The following is a 19,637-nucleotide window of genomic DNA, read 5'->3' on the forward strand; positions in this document are numbered from 1 at the left end:
CTCTCTTACAAATTTTTTTAGCGAAGCTCCTCTACAATTAAGGTTTTTATTGTGTACGTCCGCAATTATGCATAAATCAAATATTTGGAGAAAGACTAAACTACATAACTTTTGTGTCACTTTTGAGGAAGACGATTCCCTTTTCTCCCATCTCTTTTGAAGAGATTTTCTTCCCCCCTTCCCTTTTTCTTTTCCCTTTATATGACGTCATATGAATCGTCTTCCTCAAAAGTGACACAAAAGTTAAGTAGTTTAGTCATTCTCAAATATTTGTTCCATCAGCTTGGCTATATCTTGAAGTTTTGATGTATTAAACCTTATGTTTGTTGGATTTAGAAAAAAAGATATTCACACTATACTAAATAAACTTTACTTTTTTTATAAATAAATATTGTTTACATTTTGTTGCTGCAATATTCATGGATACTATTGTACTTATTTCTTTACAATTTCTTACAAAATTCAGAATTTTTGAAGGATTTTGAAAAGTCCATCTTTGTAGCGTGTTCTTGCCAAGGATAGGAGCGGGTATTATTAAAAACAATTTCTAAAATTTAAATATATTTATTCGCGTGCACAGGGTTTTGCCAGGGGGGATGCACGAAGCGCTAAGGGTGTGCTCATAAGGGTATTTGGGAATAGTCCCTTTCGTAAAATCGCCCCATAAGGGGCGATTCGTCGTATTTTTAAAATGGCTTTTTATAGGTTATTTTAGGTTAGGTTAGGTTATATTGGGTTAGGTGATTGCCCTATATGGTTAGGTAATTGGCCCCGCGGGGTTAGAGCCCCCCGCAGGGGCTAGAAATAGGAGAAAAGCTACTGTGGAAGAATCGGCCCATAAGGTGCGATGTTACGAAAGGGACTATACCCGGGTATTTTAATATAAATTATTGCCTTTTAGTGGAATACAACTACTGCTGCCGACCCATACAAAAAATAGAACTAATTCAATTGCTTAACTATTTAAACTAAAACTGTGTTGCCTTGTTACATTTTTTTAGATTACATGTCTCTTGCCTACGGTCTTTCTGTTCCACAAACCCCCTGGCCCTTGCTTGCTTGCCATTACACCTTTCTTTTAAATTCCCTTTATCACTTCAAGTCTTTTTCATTGTATTTTGCGTGAAATTGGAAGTTTTTTATTCAATTGTGTAATTTATACAAAATATGAAAAGCAATTCATGTTAATCTTTGTTTGTTTTGATACATTTTTTTATGGCTAAAGGTCGTAATGGCAACCCTTTATTGACCATTAAATATGCGTTAAATACAAAAATTAGCTAAATGTTTTCAATGGCATTCGAAAAAAAGTTTTCAAAATCCACAAAGCATTGGACAAAGTGTAAATTTCACTATAACAATTATTTTTATTAGTAGCGCAGAAATAATAGGCAAAATTAGATTATTAAAATAAGTATAAGAAAAATAGCATACTTATTGAATAGAAGTAATGTCAAAATAAACTGCAATTATATAAGTAGCAAATATTTTTGCCTGCTTTATTCTGACGGTGACTTGCTAGATTTACTTAATACTGTCATCCTTGTTAAATTATAATTTTACTAATTGTCATTATAAAATGTACATACACACATGTATAATGTATAGAGTTATGTTATGTGATTATATCAGGAAACGCCAACCGCATCATTATTTGTCAGCCGTTTTAAAGTAGGCCAGACAAAGTTTTTATTTAGTTTAAAGTATTTTCATATGTTTTCAGCCATAAAAAAAAACATTCTCCGTTCTGCAGAAGTAGCGTAGCGTGCAAAGAACTCACCATATTTAAAGATGGGTTAGGGGGGGGGGGGGTGGTTTGTGTTTTACCTTTGGTTAGTTACATTGGGTGGAGGGTCTCCCCTTAAGGTTTAGGGCCACTATAAAAGTTTTAAATTTAAAAAAAGGGGTAAGGTTTATGTCCTTGTAGAAAACTTTGATGGAAAGTATCCAAGGCATTTGTCATAGTGCTTTAGTTATTTCCCTAGAATTTTGTTTCGCCAATGCAGTTGCAGTCTAGCCGCCGTTATCATGCTCGGCTGACGAGCCCTGGGTATTATGAACATATGCTGTAAGAATAACGGAGCTCATATTGCAATCAAATCAAAACTTTAAACGACAAATCATCAAAATCGTGTTACAGGATAATAAAATTTCTCCTCTCTTTTAATTTCTCTTTAATAAGACTTTTGCTCTACATCTCTGTCTCTCTCTCTCTCTCTCTGTCTCTCTCTTTGTCTCTCTCTCTCTCTCTCTCTCTCTCTCTCTCTCTCTCTTTCTTTCACTCGCTATCTTTCCTCTTTCTATCTATATTTAACTGTTTACCTTTTCCATCCGTTTAAGAGATCTTTTATTTGAAAATATGGATTGACAGGACATATATTTTAAGGCAGGGTTTGGATATGGGACTTTAAGTTATACTAGTTCCCAAAGTACACATAAACATGATCTCTCATTCAGTGGCTCAAAAATTTTGGTACTTTGATAAAATCTTGATTGGTTGTTTTCAACTTGCTGTGTCCAAACTTTTAAACCAACATTTGTAATTGTGTTGATGATAAGTAAAGGTGTTAATAAATTAATCGTCCATTGTCTTATCCCTAAAGATCCATTTAATTTATGTTTAACGTTCTTCTTTAATATTATAAAAATTAAATTGTTTAACAAAGCCTATTATTTACTTCAATAAAATGATATTTAATACTCTGATTTATTAGCAATTTCCCAAATATGAATAGTGAAGCACAAAATCAAATTCCCACCCCCTGCTTTCATTTTTCGGATTAAATTTGAGAGAGAAAAATATGTATGTTAGGGTCTTGTACTCCATAAAGTTAAGGGCCACAGGGCCAAAAAACAAATTAGATTGTTATTGTGGGAAGGGGGGCGATTAAGGTTCTCTCGGTTATAAGAGGGATAGTACTAATTTATTGTCTAAATATTGATTTTTCCCCTGAGGGAATATTTGAATAGCTTTCTAAATAGTTCATCTTCTCTAGCTATCTTTATTATTATTGCCCAAAACTATTTTATAATCTAAACTTTCTCATGAGAAGCCTCTGTTTTATGCCCCCGAACAAAGACATCAAAGATAACATGTTTTAATTATTAACATCATGAAAATGTAAAAGCAATAATTTACTGTTATTGCCAGAAACTGCAGTTGGGATATTGAGTAGATTACTATTTTCTAAGACGGCATTTTTATTTTCTTAGTTTGTAATACCCATGAAAAATCTTTTATTACTATGTAATATACATTCGTAGCTTACTGACATGGAAAAGTTATTTGGTATTAGTCTAATATGCTTATAATAAAATGGACGATTTTTCATTCTTAATCGTAAATTTACCATATTTAGATATTTAGTAGTTTTTAGTAATAAATTCGCAAACGAAAAAAAACGCCATTTAAGTCAGCAAAAGTCCACTCATTGGCCTTACCGTATCAACTGGTATATGGTCATAAATTTTGTTTAATACAAGAGAAAAGTGATTTATGTACTTAATAACATATAAAATGATCAAGGGGGCCTCTAGTAATAACTAAAAAATTATCATAAACGTATTTGCTATTAAAATAAGGATGGCAGCATATACAAAAGTGAACCTTTTCTTGTCAGACAAAAGTACACACACACATTGTTTAAAGAAATGTTTTTTATCCTATTAATTTTTTATCTGTAGCTAAAGATTTCGATAAACACCGAAGCGATGTTCCCTCTTTTTAGGGAATATTTAGATAGGTCCGTCCCGTGATATTTTTAATCTATTTTTATATCTAAGTCTTAGGATGGTTTTCGGCTATTTTAATGTCCCTTCGTGTCCTCCTCATATACGGCTCCTAGGTTTTTTTTGACTGACGCTTAAGATATTAATAACTACTAACCTGCTGTAGTTATCCTTTTTAGGGAAGCAGCACATAGTTCCCGGGTTGGTTTTAAGCAATTTCAATTTTGGATTAGAGTCTGATGATGGTTTTATGCTACTTTACTGCCCCAACTTTACAGAGCTCCCAGATGCTATTGTACAACCGCTAGTATTTAATATTCTAATTTGCCGCATTCTAATTTTGACATTGCCCAAAGAACAAGATACTTATATGATGGTTTATTATGATTTGATATGATAAAATAGATAAATAATTGTGGAAGAAACAGTTTTAATCTTGTTTTAACCTCTGACATGCATAAATACACGTACATACATACTTACATCACCAATAAATTGATTTAAACATGCAACTCATGTATTTTTAATATCGCAGCAACTCGTGTATTTTATGTCCGTCCGTCCAAATGTCTACGCGTTTTATATTCTACATTATCTATCTTAACCTGAGTTCTGCAGTATCTATACAGTCTAGACTCTACAATATATACACAGTAACGTTCTTTATTCACATTTTAAAGTTCCATTTAATCGACGTGGATATCAGTTATATTTTGGTTTCAATACATTAAAAACAATTCTACAATGTTTTTTTCCTAGTATTTGAACCCGATACTTTCATTTTTACGCAATTTAAAATTAAGAAATTTTAAACACAAAAACAAATCAATTAATCATGTTTTTTTCGTAGTCCTCTCAAAAACTTGGAAAAGACCTCCACGACACACATATAAATTACATGCTAGTGTGTCCGTTATAAAGAAAACATGCTTAATTTATTTCTATACATGCGTTTCTTTTGTGTGCATGTGTGAGTTGTGTATGTTTATGTGATTTTGTGCCCCCCAAGTCTATAAAAAAAGACATATTCACAAAATGAGTTTTCATATTTTTTAAACAAGGACAATCGTGCCTATAAATACCTTACCCATAATTTATTTTACAAAGAAACTCCTCGAGAAAAATGTATTTCATTAATGTTAGATAAGGTTAGGGTAAGTAAAGGTTTTAAGGGCCCTGGAGGAATAATGCTCACATTTTTTATCTTTTAAATATTAAAAATAGGGCAGGGGGTTAATGGTCAACAAAAAAGATTTGAGTGAAAACACCTAACAGCAAAACGTTTAAAATTTTGAAGTATAGAAACTAAAAAAAATTTTCTACCAACGCATTGACATACTAGAGATATTAATTATTTGCTGCGCTGTATAAAATTTGTGAATAGGGGCTACAAAAGACCCTTATTATTTATTTACCTATTAAAATAAGATTTTATCTTATGGATTTATGTTACTGGTGAACTGTTTCTGTTTACAGATGAAATGATATCCAAGTAAATACAAATACCCACCTCCTTATTCAGAAAATAACAATTTATCTTTTTTATCTCTCTCTTTCTCTATCTCTCCCCTTTCTTCTTCTTCTTGATCTAACCCTTTGGCAAAATCCATCTTATCTCCAGTTCATACCCTAAAACATAACCCCACTACCCCCTGCCCTCACCTTAGTTAGATAATAAGTTGTAAAACTTCGTGTAGGTTAGGTTAATTAGAATAAGATTATGGATGATCTTGAAGTGGTTAAGTCTTTCAGTACTTCCCGAAGGGGTACCATTTATTTAGAAAACAATAATAATAATTTAATATAAAGGGGGTGAGTTTTTTCACCCCTTGTATGTTAAAGAGATTGTGCCAACCCCTTTAAAAGGATAGTTTTCCTTTTATAGTGGATGCTTTATTTTTAAGCATGTAAGCAAATTGATAATTCAGAAAAATACTTTATTTTAGTATTTTTTTGACAAATTATAAAAATTGTAAACATAAAATATTTGTTTAAAGTAATTTTCTACTCATTAATATCTATTACAGAGACTTCAACGCACAAATAAAGCAGTAGCTATTATTATGAAAGTAATTATCATAATATTAATATAAAACAAGTAAGATACGTTTTCAAAAAGTATAGCTTATTCTGCATCTTAATATTTTGAATAAAATTGAAATATATTTAAAAAGCAATAGTTATTTCTCATTGTATTATATATATGCAGCTTTCCGCTGATTGGCCCCGAGGAAAATTATCTATATAAGATACGATTCATGGCTTAGAACCGGTTCTAATCCAGCGGATATTGGTCGGTTTTAAAGCAATACCATAAAAAGTAAAACATTTTTTTCTGATTTTGTAAAGAGAAAATCAATGTTGAGTTAAGTAAATTTTGGTAAGGAATGCGGACATACTCTAGTTATAGAGAGGTTTTGCTACTGATAATTGCTTAAAATATCTAAAATTCTAAGCTACATGCTGATAATTATCTTATTCATGCCAAAAAAAATTACATTTTACAACTGATTTTCCCTTTCTTTTTTTGGAAATTTCTACAAGTCTTATACTCCATCAGAAAAAAAGTGTGCAGCCGCTGATATCTAGTCCGGTTTAGCTGCGGCGACAAATTAACAAAGTAGGAATATGACTTTATTCAATTTTTAATTCTTTTTCATTAAAATATATGTTAATGCGTCTGTTTGCTTTTATAATCAAAAAGTGGATTTGCCCCTTTCCTCTAGGTACTTCGTTATCAGAATTGTTGTTTACGAAATCTTACAGGACTTGCATACAGACTAAATATTTACCTTTTTAAAACTACGTACAAAGTAAATGGTCGACTTATTTCCCCTCACTCTGGTGAAAAGAAAAAACAACAGTGGCAACAGCAACAGCCTGATAATACAAGTGTCTTCTACCTTAATTATATGGTCAAGCTAAAAATAAATGAAATTGTTATGCTTCAAAAATCTCCATCGTAGTAACACTGATATGAATTTGATTTTTTTTATAGCACAGCTAAATTATAACTACAGGTTTACGCTAGATAATTAAGTATTAAAATTAAGATTCACGTGAAATAATATTGATATATTGTTTTTCTTTTCAGGTAAGCTTTATTCTTTTCTGATATCATGAAAACATTAAGCAAGTGATGTAGGACAAATCTAGAATTATAAAAAAAAACTATTTAGCCTTAAAAATATCCGACATTCTAAAATATAAGATCCTTTTTCTTTGTGAATTCCAATAAAAAGCTATTTAGTTAAAAATTATCGCTTTGAATTGAAAACAAAATAGTTTTTTTCAATTAAATATCCATGGCTTGAAAAAATACTTTTCTAGTTTGATTTCTAAATATTAAAGTACATTATTTTTAGGAATACCATTAATGCTTTGTGTAATGTTAAATTTTTCTTCTGTTACTTTCCCATCAAGTTTTTCCATTACTTATCTTTGTTGACTAAATGAGAAATGATTGTTTACATCTGTACTACAGACAAACAATTTGATGGATGAAATCCTTTTATTTGATTGTGGACCATCATTACCCAAATCTTCTTCCATTTTTTGTTTGATGTTTATCTTCTAAAATAGTAGAATATGTGTTTGTCTGTCTAAGTGAAATTTTGCATAACTTGTATTCATCGGGTTATGTTATCATTTCTTTCGGCTAATAGTATGTATAAAGTAAAAACTAATTTTAATTCTTAAAAGTAATGCCGATTTAAGCTTGTCGTCAATTAAACAGTGACTTAATGTGGTCATTGAGCCCTGCTACAGGGAAACAAGGAACAAAAAAAATCCAGGTTGGCGGGAATTAATGGTCAACTGATCGAGTATAGGATTTTGCCATTTGACGAACTTAACTCACGTTCTACAATATGATGACTTAACAAACCATCAGGACACACACACAGAAAGAAAGAAAAAGAAGGGAGAAAGAAAGAGATGAAAAGAGAAGCTCACAGCTGATTATCCAAATTTTGTGCCATAATTTCCACTAAATTGATTTTTACACCGAAACCAGAAAATCCGATGATTAAAACTTTAGCCTGAACAAGGTTTTTTCTTAAAAAAATGAAAATATTAAAAAACCTACAAAATAGCTGTTTTTGTGCGAAGGTGAGGGCACACTTATCCAAATATAAACTTTTCTAAATAAGAATGACACTCCACTTAAAAGCATTGTTAAATTATTACATTTTGAACTTGAATAATTTCTTTGTGAGGTTGGGATAAAGTTAGTATTAAAAGTGTAACAACTATAGGTGCTTTCAGTACCCCCCCCCCCTTATTTTAAAAATCAATTAAAGAAAGGGAGAGGCGTTGTAGTTTTTTCCTGCGTTTTGGCCATATTTTTATTTGGAATAAAACATTGTCATAAAAATTTTGATATCTATATAATTACACTTAAAGATTATTTGTTTTTGTTTTGATAAAGAATGAAGTAATTTAATTATTTAGAAACAATTCATTTCAAATTATTCTTTTTTCTTTTGCAAATCTGTTTTTTTCTGTGTCAGATTTTCAGTTAGTTTTTTCTTTGGGTTGAATAAATATTCTTTTTTGTTTACTTTACTTTGTATCAAGAGGCCAACATTTTTTTTTTCACGCAAGGCTTGTTTTTTAAAACTGTGTTTTACTCACTCTGTATTGTTAACTTTTAACTTTTAATATTCCTCCTAAATTCATTATAATACACTTGGTATTGTCATTTACACTTTTGAATCATATAACTCTTTAAAAAAAAAAGTTTCATTTATCTTTGGTGTCATGGCGTTACGTTTACTTGTATATCTTCATCCCAACACACACAAACAAATAATTGAGCTAGGTCCAGTTACATTTTGTACTTTAGCTCCAATCTTAGTTTTTTTAACAAAAAGAAGTAAACAAGGAAATTTTTGTGCACAAATAGCTCAACTCAGTGTGGGAGCCTGCGGGACAAAGTGGATGTGTTTAGAAGCATGCGGGAAAGAGTGGGATAACAGTGTACTGAGATCAATCTACTTAGGATAAAGTTGATTTACTTGACTTTCCCAGACATAGAAAAGAATATATGATGGACTAAATGTCGTACATGCCAAAGCTGTAAAGTAGCTTAGCTATACTAAAAAGAAAGGGTGTGCGTATTATGGAGAAAGAGAGAGCTTTATGTTTGTTTGATACAAGACAATATTTTCATTTCTCTGTCAAATTTGCACAACTTTTTGCAAATCTGATATTTCAGTTAATATTTGGATCTGTTATTTTATCGACAAAACCCTAAAGTCGTAACTTGGTAGATTTTTAGTATAAATTTGATACCTAGTACAATATTACAGAAAGACTGACGGACAAAGAGAGTTATATAGTAGATGCTCATTAGCCAGCAGAGTATTAACACAATTAAATCAGTAATATGTCTCAAATAACAGCTGAATGTGTACTATAGGATGTTGTACGGGCTGTTTGACAAAATAAGTTAAAGAGTATTTTGTTACTAGAAAAAAAGGATAAATAAAGCGGAATCGATGAAAAGAGAAATAGTGAGGTTTTTAAAAACCATTTGAAAAAAATTCTTTATACTAATTATTTTAATGTTTTTTCATTTAATTAATACCAGGGGCTGAACAAAATATTTTATTTAATGACAAATGCAACAAAAGAGCTCTAAAAATGTATTAAAGATTTATTATAAAGATAATTATTATTGAAATAAAATGCATTGAATAATTTTTTAATTAAAAGTTGCATTTACTATAATTTCAGATGGTCACGCTTAAATTTAATTTATTTACTTTTTTTCTGTATCAATCTTAAACTAAAAACAAGGATAGCAACATTCGTAAGCTGAAATAAAATAAGAAACAAATTATATGAAATTGTCAATAAATGCCTTTTGAAATTAGCTTTATTATTTAAAGAAATGAATTTTTTATCTACAAAAACCTCTGCTTGTCCATAAATCTGATGAACCGTCTGTAAAAAGATCTGAAAGAATACCAAACTAGCAAATTTTCTAAAATCTACTGTATTACAGTTTACTGTTCACAATATATAAATTAATATTACTGCGCTACGAAAAAGTTAATGTTAAAAAAGTTTATAGAATTGTACAATTTAAATTAAAATGATGAAATGGGTGTGGATTATTAGCTAGATGTAAGATTAGATTTGTTTTGATTGCATTAACGAAAGTAAAACATGAAAAAAATGCCTTCCAATTAAAATTCTTTTTAACAAGAATTCTCACTTAAGTGAATCTTTGTTATTTCTCTTTCTTTTCACTCTCTCTTATCTCTCTCTCTCTCTCTCTCTCTCTCTCTCTCTATCTCTCTCTCTCTCTCTCTCTCTCTCTCTCTCTCTCTCTCTCTCTCTCTCTCTTATTCTCTCTCTCACACTCTCTCTCTCTCTCTTTTCATTTTTAAAGATATTTCTATCTTAAAAGACCTACCCCCTCTCAGTTATTTTGTTATGGTTGAACAATTTTATGAGAGAGTAGTTTTAATTCCCTTCCCTTACCATTCTTATTACCCTCACCTACCCCTAACCTTTCTTTTAATTCAATATTTGTCCAAATGGCATAATAATCTATCTAACTATCTATCCATCTGCAGCCAGGGGCGTCCAAGCTTTTTTATTTGGGGGGGGGTAAAATTTTGAAAATCCCAAGCTCATTTTAGGGAGGGTAATCTTAATTTCATAGGGGCATTTTTTTTATTTGGGGGGGTAATAATTGAAAATCCAAAATTCATTTGGGGGGGGGGGGGGGGGGGTAATCACCCCTTTACCCCCACCCCTTGGACGTCTATGTCTGCAGCGACTTATTTATCTTTCTAACTATCTATTTATCTATATTTGTAGTTTTCTTCTATCTATCCATACATTGTTATAATTATCCATCTATCTAAAATATCTCTATTTATGTTTCTAATTTCTATCTAGTATACTCTATTTACATTTATCTTTTTAACAATCAATCTTTATATCTATCCATCTACATATTTATGAATCTTACAATTTGTCTATCTATTAATTATTGTTCATGTTTTTAAAGGAGATAAATGATTGATTAAAAAAAGAGAGAAATTAATTAAAAGAAAAAAATTTCAGAAAAAGATAGATAAAAATTAATAATTAAAGTTAGGATATTAAAATGCTAGGGTGTTAAATACAGGGCTTTGCAGCTGCGTGTCAGCCGCCTGTAAGCCTCAGAAAAATCAACCTTTTACAATTTTAAAATTCAACTGGAAGTCTAAACCTGACCAAAATATGCAAATCCATTTTTTTCAAAAGAATTGTAAAGTATCCAAACGGATTTAAATTTGAGGCTTAGTCCCGGTTGACGCGCGGCTGCCAAGCTCTGGTAAAATGAGATGCACAGACAATTTATAGATGCACTAAAAGGGCGGATCTACTTTTTCAGATATCATTCCACTTATTATTTACAACATTTAAATGATCAGGCTTTAATTAATTATTATTTTCATTCATCAAATTTAGCAGCATTTTTTTATCTTAATTGTTATTTTATTTTTTTTTCATTAAGATGCGTGAAAGTATAATATTTCATAAAAAGACAAGTTAAGGGGGGGGGGGAGAGTAACCAAAATTTGAAAATTGATAAAAAATTCCTAAGAGGATAACGGCCAAATATCTTAATATTTTAATGTTTTTAGTATAAAGACGAACAGACAATCCCTTCTTGAAGAGAAGCTCTGGCTAAAAAGAAAGAATTATTTTTAAACCCCGTGACGGTGGGAGAGATAGAAAAAAGACGGACTTTAATTACAAGTGAATGAAAATATATGATAGGGCAAAGAGTAATTTTTAACAGATTTTTTTGGTACAATTTAGAAGCTACAACATAGAAAAAGTCTGCGTCATTAAACAGAAAATGTATGGAACAAATAATTGCATAATACTTTTTATTTAAGATTATATATTTAAAGGTATAACTTATTTTTTTTATTTTAAATATACTTTTTTCTAAATTATTTTTTACCAAATTATATTAAAATTACTCTATGAAAGAAAATAATTCTAAATATGTGCCATCAATTCCGCCAGTTGTCATACCTACAACGTGTTTTCTATTCTTTCAAAGACGCAAACCTCATATTAAAGTTATGTTTGTCTCTCCAGAAAAGGTTTATAACAAATTTGGGGTAGGGTACCTCTCACGATGCCAAGAGAAATGACCCCAATTAAGATAATAGTTTCTGCCTTTTTCTGGTAAAAACAAAAATGTTCAATGATGAAAGTAAACTAATAGGTAAGAGAAGTTTGTACTGTAGCAATTTATTGTGATTCTGATGATTTTGTAATGTGATAAATTTTGCAGAAGTGATTGGACACTAATTCTTGATGGTTATAACTTCTTCTTTCTAATCCTGGTTCTTTATTTAAGTTTAATAGAATTATCCACGGTTACTCGCCTCCATTATTTCATTCACGATTAATACAAGATAGTGCTTACCTCTCCATAACAAGAAGGGGGGGGGGGGGGGCAGTTTAAGTCCCCTTATACAATCCAAGAAAATAAATTTTTAATAATATTGTATTGACCAAGAAAAGGCTTCTAGAAAATTAAACTAATGTTTCAAATAACTAAAACTTGTTAAAAATAATGATATAGTTTCTTTGGAAGATAAATTTTGTTTTACAGATTAATTTCCACGATAATTTTCTTGTTAATAAACATGATTAGAGGTATTGGACAATGGAGATTAATCTTTCATGTAGTTTAAACTATGCCTTTGGTAACTGGTAAATATTTGGGGGAAGATCGAGTTGTAGACTAATTTTAGACTAAGTTACAAAGCACTTTTTTTGTGTATCTCCATATGCTATAGTAATTGCTTTATTATTAATCAATACTCTATTGAAAATGTCAAATTTCAAGGCAATTAATACATTAATCTTTAAAGGAAAATTATTTGTTCATATTTCATGAAAAATATAAATGTTATTTTAATGATTAGATTGAATTGCTGGTTAATTTTATGCTACATTGTACAGAATAGCGACTAGACGCTTATTGGTCCATTGGCCTATTTTGATCACAATTTTGAAAGAAATATATAATTGCTTGTTATAGAGTATCTTCGCTATTAATGACACATTATAAAAGCATAATTATATAATGTTTACAATCATGATTAAATGTTTTTTTAACGATGGCTTGCCAGCCACCAACAAGCGCATATCCTTCAAATTCTGTTGGATGCCTAATGATGTCCCTGTATGAGAATATTATCTTTTTTTTAACAGACTATTTCAGAATTGGTGCATAGTCACGGAATGATTGCGGCTGCAGAGCCTTAGTTTTTACCTAATAATCATGACATGATGATCTTTGTCAAAGGTTTAACAACATGTCATAGTCCTTTCATTTTCAAGTAAAGTAGCGCAGTAACTTTATAATTAGTGCATATCCAGACGTCCATATTACTGGCTAACTACTATAATAGACTAGTATTATACATATGTGCTTATAATTAGGCAGTTAAAAAAAATTAAAGCATTTTCATAAATTATTTCTAAAATATTGTAGTAATATTATCAGTCACTTTGTGGCAACGCCCCTTAAGGGGTGATTCGTCGTTTTTTTAAAATGGCTTATAATAGGTTATTTTAGGTTAGGTTTGGTTATATTGAGTCAGGTGAATGCCCCAAAGGGTAAGGCAATTGGCCCCGCAGGGACTAGAAATAGGAGAAAAGCTACTGTGAAAAAATACGAAGAATCGCCCCTTAAGGTGCGTTGCCACGAAAGGGACTTTACTTATATTATCTATGTATAGCTATTCTACTATTAGACAGTTAGAAAGTTATCATTGTGCTACTTATGGACATAATTGACCATGGATTAATGTCACCTTCTAGATTTTACTAAAATACAAAACAAGGATTTGAAATTCTAACCCAAATAAAACTAAATATGCTATAACTACACTGAAACAAATATCCAAAATCTAGAATAAAGGGATATGCCAACGAAGTTTTTCTTAATAATCTTTTTTTAGTTTTAAAATAGTTTGTGAGATTTGACAATGTAAGAAAAAATAATCTTCACACAAATATTATTTTTTCAAAATTAAAAATGTTTGAGAAATCAAAATATTGATAACAAAAAAATCCTCTCCCGATTATTTTTGGTGCTTGAATTTAAGAGTTTGTATATTTGAGGAAAATATATTAGTCCTCAAGTTATATATCCTTGTATTAGAGACAAAGGTAAAGCAATTATAACCCTGAGGAAATATACGGTCTTGTAAAATATCATAATTAAATCTAAGAGCCAATACTTCAAAAATGTATTCTAAACACCAATTATTAAATTCGAATGCATCATTTTCAAGGACTCGGTAGCCGCACAATATTGGTGTTCAACTCAAAATAGGCTGCGGATAAAGCAGCGACAGTTGCTATTAATTGTTAAAAATAAGGTGGCTTGACTGTAGCTGCGGCTAAAATGTGAATTATAATAGAAGCACAGCTGCAGCTTACTAAGGTTTCAGTGGCTAATATGCTTGAAATGACGAGCGGCTGCAGCTGCAAAAAAAAATATCTTAATGAAGCAATATGCAATTCCGCGGCTGAATGGGCTAAGGCTGCCGTGCTTTGCGATTTGCATCATTCGTTTTAAACCAATTTATTTCTGAATGAATACAAATTCCATTTAACAAACCAGCCTCCCCACGCCCAACTCCGACCCCTTCCTCCCATGCAAGCACGGTCCTTTTTTGTTTTGTTTTGAAATGAATTTCCTATCCTCTCCTCTCCTATCCCACTCTCCCCTTTTCTGAATCAAACAATTCATTATGTTTTTTTCTTCCGTTATCTCTTTTAATTCCTACTTCACTTTGAAATATTTTTGGACCTTTTAATATTTATATTATTCTTATTTATTATTGAATTCAAACAACACATTTTATCTTTAAAATTACTTTTTTGTCTAAAATATTATCTACCATCTAAATTGTTATTCTTTTACATGAAAATAAGGATTACTTGAAGAATTGTAATAAAAAAATCATACACAATAGTATTTCAAATAATATATTTTTTTGTATTCACTAATTTAGGTTGTAACCATCCTTTTTTTGTACTTGGTTTCATGCACCCAACTTCGTTTTATGAGAATTGAACTGGTTTCATGATCTCAACTATTGTAGTTGAAGAACATCCTTGTGTAGTGTATAATTACTAATTAGTAAAAACATATCCGTACCACAACAACAATAATCCTATAATAACCTTAAACTTGGAAAGAATGGGTCCTACTTCTTTTTCAATAGCGAACCTACTCTATAACTAACTCTTTCTAATTGTCCGTCAGTTTGTCAAGCTGTATGTGTGTCATGTAATAAAAATGTGACTTTATCCGTTGGTAGTACTGTAGGGGAAATGAGATTTAAATTTGAAAATGTGATTTACAAAATTTCTATTACAGATAGACAGATGGAATTTTTATTAGAAAATTTCGTTATAAATAAGCATATAACCTTTAAATCACTTTGTCTAACCGTCTATCCATTAAGTAATGGAGGGAAAATGGATAAACAATTTTGTCTACCTGTCTGCTCGTAGGTAATTTATATTAGTTTGGAGATACGCTTTTATTATTGTTTGGTTCACTTTTGATGGATGTCTGTGTCCTTGTTGTATTTCAAATATGTTTTTAATTAAAAAGGAATGCACAGTAGCAAGGTTCTATACATAAAAACAGGATACGTACAAAATATAACAAAAAAATGATATGAACTTTTTTGTCCTATTTATTTAAATGAGAATAATATATATTGATTAAAAATTAGTTAAGATTTTTTTCTGGGTTTATATCGCTATTTGATATTAGGCAATCATTTTTCTTAAATTTCTAGGTGCATAGCATAAGTATCAGTATTCACTTCCCTCACTGACTGACAAAGAAATGTCCAATGTCGATATTAGAGTATATATGCTAATAGAGTTCCCTAAGAGTTTAAGCTATAATATATATATATATATGTACGCCTCTATGACCGTTTTGGTCTTGTTTTATTTTATTTATTAACAGAGAAGATACAATAGTTACTTAGTTGAGAAGACTTACTGACTTGGTTATAAAGCAGCTGCGCTGATCAATTGTAAAAAAGGAGAAAGATGAGTTTTCTTGTGGGTTGGTTTGGTTTAGAAGATAATGATAATAATCTAGAAAGATGTCATCAAAATTTAACCACAACTTTGAAAAATTGTTCTGGGAATTGGGGAAATCTTGGCCAATTTCACTTCAACAGCAGTGGACAAATTATAACCCCCCCCCCCCCCCGCCCTCTTGGTTTCAAAAAAAGAGTATGATTAGTGAAGGCTAGGTTAGGTAATCATCTTGACAGCCACGCTGGGTAAGAAACCCGAGAAAGGACAAGTACCACTTATTGGAACAAATCTTAGAAAAAGGGGATTTGTACTTGGTCCATTGATTAGGTACAAGGGATTCTGCAAAATCTCGCAATGGGAAGGATTACAACATTAATCTATAAAAGTTGCTAAGTGAAAAGGTCACACCAAAATTTAGTTTCTTTTAATTTCAAAATCATTATAGGAATAAATAATGTTTTACAAATTGATTCTCAATTTTTAAATCACTTGGCCATAATATATTAGGGGATGATTAATTTAAGAATTATTAAAATATTCTTCCGTAAAGTTACGTTCTAGTGGGGCTATAGAAAACTTTATCTTTCCTTAAATAAATATTGAGAAGATGGAGATTGAAGTTTATATTGTCTTCTGTAATCATATAACACTAAAATTTACAAAAACAAAATTAGAACTTTTTAAATTTACTTTGAGCCATTGATTCACTGTGTGTTTTGGTGTATTAAAACACAGTTGCCAAGTATATCTAAAATATTTTTTTTCTTTTTTTTTTGGCATTACCCTGAGTTGAATGGATACAATGCCTTTTCCTAAACAAAACATAGTTTAATAGTCCAAACAGACATACAGAAAAGGAAGTTACAGAGTAGATGCGCAATTCTCACAGGCCTATTCACATTGTATTTTTTTAATGACCTCTCATAAAACTTCTATCTCTAGTAGCAGCCAAAAAACTGCAATTTTCGCATAGCATGACCAACAGACTGACTTACTGAGTTATTTTCTGCATGCTTTATGGCATGGGTAATGTTCAAAAACAAAATTCTATCGTCTATCTCAAATAGCAATGGAGAAAAAAAAGAAGTAGCTTCGTTATTGAAAAGGCATTTCATTTCTTTTTGATAATTCTGAAAGTTGGGATCCCTAAACGTTGATGGGATTCGGATGGCTTTACACCTCAATCATCATAACCAACAATATACAAATATTAAACCATACATTTGCTCATCTCAAGGTAGCGGAGCTACTCCTAAAACATGTTTGTTTTCAAGATTGCCTATAGAATATATAATTTCATAGACCTTCATCGTTTTATGTTTTATCTATAGAGCTAGAATTTGCATCACTATAGGTATCATTTCTGAATGAAAGAGTTATACCAAAGATTGTATAAAATCTATCAATTTGATTATTATTTTAAACTCATACTACTTATATCCAAAATATATTACGCTTCTTATGTATATTATGTAAGTATTCGTCCTTGTATGTTGCGAATAAAAACCACTAAAACAGAAATTGATATTTATCCTAATAGAGAAATAAAAAAAGTCAATGGATGTCACACGACGAAACAATTAAATTTCTTGTGTGTTTTTTTCCTTTATTTTATTATAAACAGGTATGATAACATCCATTTTACCAAATTAACTAATCAAAGATGGTTGTTAGTTTACATTCTGAGCTTGCTTTAATTTCATATTTGCTTTCTAATATAACTTTAAAAACAAAATTAAACTAAAACCTTAAACATCTTAAAATCTGTTGATTAATAATTAAAAGGAAGCTCTGCAATGTGTCTAAAAAAATGAGCCATGTGACGTCAATAGATCCATCTCTTTTTAAGGGGTTTCCTTTCACACTTCTCCTCTCATCCCTCATTTTTATGATGTCACATGGCTCATTTTTTTCAAACACTTTATAGAGCTCCGCATATTTTCATTTGTTTTTACAGAAGATAAAAGCATAACTCTATGTATAATAATTATTTGTTTCCGGAAAATAAAACGTATTAAAACAAGACCTAAAACTCTCATAACACTAAAAAAAATCTTAGCTTAGGTAAATGACTTAGTTTTATTTTATAACTTAGTAGGGGTAAGTGTTGCTCTGTCACCCTGGGATATTAGGTTCAGTAACATTCAACAGACAACCAATCCTTCGAGTGTACGACGTTGTCTGGAAGTTTATTATGCGCACGGAAAGGAGTTACATCTGTTTCTGGCTAAAGGCATTCCCCATAATCCTACTATTCTACCATTTCATTACTTGGCTGTGAGTATGCAAAATATGATTTACTTTAACGCTGCGGGTTCGTATAACTTTTACATAGGTACACCTAAATTTGACTGGGTTATTTTTACCTAAATTGTTAGATAGGCTTACGTTACTATGTCAATATCTTTAACTCGATAAAAGAAAAACATGAACATATTTTGGCCTTCATATTTCAAATATATGGGGTAAATAAGACTATATGAAAAACAAGGACAGTTTTATTTATATCAATGGTAAAAATAGCAAGATATAAAAAGAACATTAAAATGTTATACTGTAAAAAAAATATAGTTTAATTTGTTTTTGAAGTGTTTAAACGATAATTTGCCTGGTAATATCCAAGCTTTTTGATGTATTGAATTGGATGTTAAACGATAGTTTGTTGTGTAATGAGAATATGTAGTCTTTGCAGAAATTATATTACCTATCATTTAATAAAACCTGTCGGACGTACGGACATTCCAAGAACATAGATTATCTGCGCTACCAACATCCGAGAACAGCAATTGTTTCAGCAAGGTTACAAAAATAATCCAAAATAGTAAAAGACTAGAGCTGAGCATCATTCAAATAATAGTGAGGCAAGTAGATAATAGATTGTTCATCCTAGATAGACAATCAGACAAAAAATCTGTCAAACTTTGAAACATTTTTGTTTAGTAGACTGTCACATATATGATTTAATCCCTTTTTACGAGTAACGAAATTTTTAACAATAATATTTCCCTACGAGATTCTTTATTTAGTTTACTTTTTATATCTGACTTTTTAAAAATAGATAAAATAAAGAAAAAACTGTACACTCTTACCAAAACTTGTTATTTGTAACGAATAATATGAAAGAGTTATTTTCTACACTTTCAAATTGGTCCAAATAATGGATTGTTATCTATACTTCTATATTTATTGAATGGATAGGGGGGAAGGAGGTCAATTCAATGTTGAAAGTAGCAAAGCAGCTCAATACTACAATGTAATTCAACGGTATCTACATTTTTCGCGGAATCAAAATATTTAAGTTTCATTTAAATCTATGTACCAAGTCAAGTAGTTTTTGGAAGATAAATTTACCCCTTCCATAACGTCTCAGCTGACATGGTATATTATTTCAGTTGATTCATAAAGTTTAGTTCTATCTTTTTTTCTATTTAAGTTCTTTTTCTCTTTTTTATGAAACATAACATTCTTGTTTGTTATATATTTGGCAGAAACAGAAAAAAGAAAGATTGAAAAAAGAGGGAGGGAGAAAAAATATAAACTTTAATTTGTTCTTCCAAAAATATCTAATTGATGAAAAAATATTTGATACTTGGAAAAAGGTTAGAGAACAGAAGAAAAAAACATACATTTTTCTGGCAGACTAATTGGGGACTAATTCTACCCTATTTTGTCAGAACTTGTCAGCCGCAGCCGCTTTCTGCGTTTAGTATAAATTATAGCCAAAGCCGCAGATGCACATTTTTAGAACAATCTGAGGACGCTGCAACAAAAAATATTATTTCAAATATATTTCAGTT

At 30.5% G+C, this 19,637-nt stretch overlaps 2 protein-coding genes across 5 annotated transcripts in view; both read left to right on the top strand.

Annotated features, from left to right (window-relative positions):
• Positions 1-19,637, top strand: part of LOC145316572 (uncharacterized) — a 257,683-nt gene that overhangs the window by 111,861 nt on the left and 126,185 nt on the right. The window lies entirely within an intron of this gene.
• Positions 1-19,637, top strand: part of LOC145315409 (uncharacterized) — a 127,633-nt gene that overhangs the window by 33,581 nt on the left and 74,415 nt on the right. The window lies entirely within an intron of this gene.

This window comes from Acartia tonsa, chromosome 4, assembly GCF_053477335.1.
Source record: "Acartia tonsa isolate MP-2025a chromosome 4, ASM5347733v1, whole genome shotgun sequence".
NCBI lineage: Eukaryota > Metazoa > Arthropoda > Copepoda > Calanoida > Acartiidae > Acartia > Acartia tonsa.